We start from the raw sequence: 2,500 nt of genomic DNA, 5'->3' as shown, positions 1-2,500 counted from the left end.
CACCGTCCCTGCTATACGAAAGCCCCATCCAGCCCTGTGCCACCCGGGGGGTTCCAGGGTGCTGAGATGGCTGACGTTTTGCTCCGCTCACGACGGTCGCCGCGGCACGCAAGAACAGGCCAAAAACTGGCCAAAACAGCCCAAAAACGGGCCAAAACTGGCCATTTTTTGCTGCGCGAGCGAGCGGAGAGCGGCGAACAGCGAGCGAAGCGCGAGGCAGCACCGTCCCTGCTATACGAAAGCCCCATCCAGCCCTGTGCCACCCGGGGGGTTCCAGGGTGCTGAGATGGCTGACATTTTGCTCCGCTCACGACGGTCACCGCGCCACACAAGAACAGCCCAAAAACAGGCCAAAACAGCCCAAAAACGGGCCAAAACTGGCCATTTTTGGCTGCGCGAGCGAGCGGCGAGCGGCGAACAGCGAGCGAAGCGAGAGGCAGCACCGTCCCTGCTATACGAAAGCCCCATCCAGCCCTGTGCCACCCGGGGGGTTCCAGGGTGCTGAGATGGCTGACGTTTTGCTCCGCTCACGACGGTCACCGCACCACGCAAGAACAGGCCAAAAACTGGCCAAAACAGCCCAAAAACGGGCCAAAACTGGCCATTTTTGGCTGCGCGAGCGAGCGGCGAGCGGCGAACAGCGAGCGAAGCGAGAGGCAGCACCGTCCCTGCTATACGAAAGCCCCATCCAGCCCTGTGCCACCCGGGGGGTTCCAGGGTGCTGAGATGGCTGACGTTTTGCTCCGCTCTCGACGGTCACCGCGCAATGCAAGAACAGGCCAAAAACTGGCCAAAACGGCCCAAAAACGGGCCAAAACTGGCCATTTTTGGCTGCGCGAGCGGCGAGCGGCGGACAGCGAGCGAAGCGAGAGGCAGCACCGTCCCTGCTATACGAAAGCCCCATCCAGCCCTGTGCCACCCGGGGGGTTCCAGGGTGCTGAGATGGCTGACGTTTTGCTCCGCTCTCGACGGTCACCGCGCAATGCAAGAACAGGCCAAAAACTGGCCAAAACGGCCCAAAAACGGGCCAAAACTGGCCATTTTTGGCTGCGCGAGCGAGCGGCGAGCGGCGGACAGCGAGCGAAGCGAGAGGCAGCACCGTCCCTGCTATACGAAAGCCCCATCCAGCCCTGTGCCACCCGGGGGGTTCCAGGGTGCTGAGATGGCTGACGTTTTGCTCTGCTCTCGACGGTCACCGCGCAATGCAAGAACAGGCCAAAAACTGGCCAAAACGGCCCAAAAACGGGCCAAAACTGGCCATTTTTGGCTGCACGAGCGAGCGGCGAGCGGCGGACAGCGAGCGAAGCGAGAGGCAGCACCGTCCCTGCTATACGAAAGCCCCATCCAGCCCTGTGCCACCCGGGGGGTTCCAGGGTGCTGAGATGGCTGACGTTTTGCTCCGCTCTCGACGGTCACCGCGCAATGCAAGAACAGGCCAAAAACTGGCCAAAACGGCCCAAAAACGGGCCAAAACTGGCCATTTTTGGCTGCACGAGCGAGCGGCGAGCGGCGGACAGCGAGCGAAGCGAGAGGCAGCACCGTCCCTGCTATACGAAAGCCCCATCCAGCCCTGTGCCACCCGGGGGGTTCCAGGGTGCTGAGATGGCTGACGTTTTGCTCCGCTCTCGACGGTCACCGCGCAATGCAAGAACAGGCCAAAAACTGGCCAAAACGGCCCAAAAACGGGCCAAAACTGGCCATTTTTGGCTGCACGAGCGAGCGGCGAGCGGCGGACAGCGAGCGAAGCGAGAGGCAGCACCGTCCCTGCTATACGAAAGCCCCATCCAGCCCTGTGCCACCCGGGGGGTTCCAGGGTGCTGAGATGGCTGACGTTTTGCTCCGCTCTCGACGGTCACCGCGCAATGCAAGAACAGGCCAAAAACTGGCCAAAACGGCCCAAAAACGGGCCAAAACTGGCCATTTTTGGCTGCACGAGCGAGCGGCGAGCGGCGGACAGCGAGCGAAGCGAGAGGCAGCACCGTCCCTGCTATACGAAAGCCCCATCCAGCCCTGTGCCACCCGGGGGGTTCCAGGGTGCTGAGATGGCTGACGTTTTGCTCCGCTCTCGACGGTCACCGCGCAATGCAAGAACAGGCCAAAAACTGGCCAAAACGGCCCAAAAACGGGCCAAAACTGGCCATTTTTGGCTGCGCGAGCGAGCGGCGAGCGGCGGACAGCGAGCGAAGCGAGAGGCAGCACCGTCCCTGCTATATACGAAAGCCCCATCCAGCCCTGTGCCACCCGGGGGGTTCCAGGGTGCTGAGATGGCTGACGTTTTGCTCCGCTCACGACGGTCACCGCACCACGCAAGAACGGACCATAAACAGGCCAAAACAGCCCAAAAACGGGCCAAAACTGGCCATTTTTGGCTGCGCGAGCGAGCGGCGAGCGGCGGACAGCGAGCGAAGCGTGAGGCAGCACCGTCCCTGCTATATACGAAAGCCCCATCCAGCCCTGTGCCACCCGGGGGGTTCCAGGGTGCTGAGATGGCTGACGTTTT

The sequence above is a fragment of the Musa acuminata genome, unplaced genomic scaffold, assembly GCF_036884655.1.
Source record: "Musa acuminata AAA Group cultivar baxijiao unplaced genomic scaffold, Cavendish_Baxijiao_AAA HiC_scaffold_69, whole genome shotgun sequence".
Lineage (NCBI taxonomy): Eukaryota > Viridiplantae > Streptophyta > Magnoliopsida > Zingiberales > Musaceae > Musa > Musa acuminata.
This window is presented reverse-complemented; position numbering follows the sequence as displayed.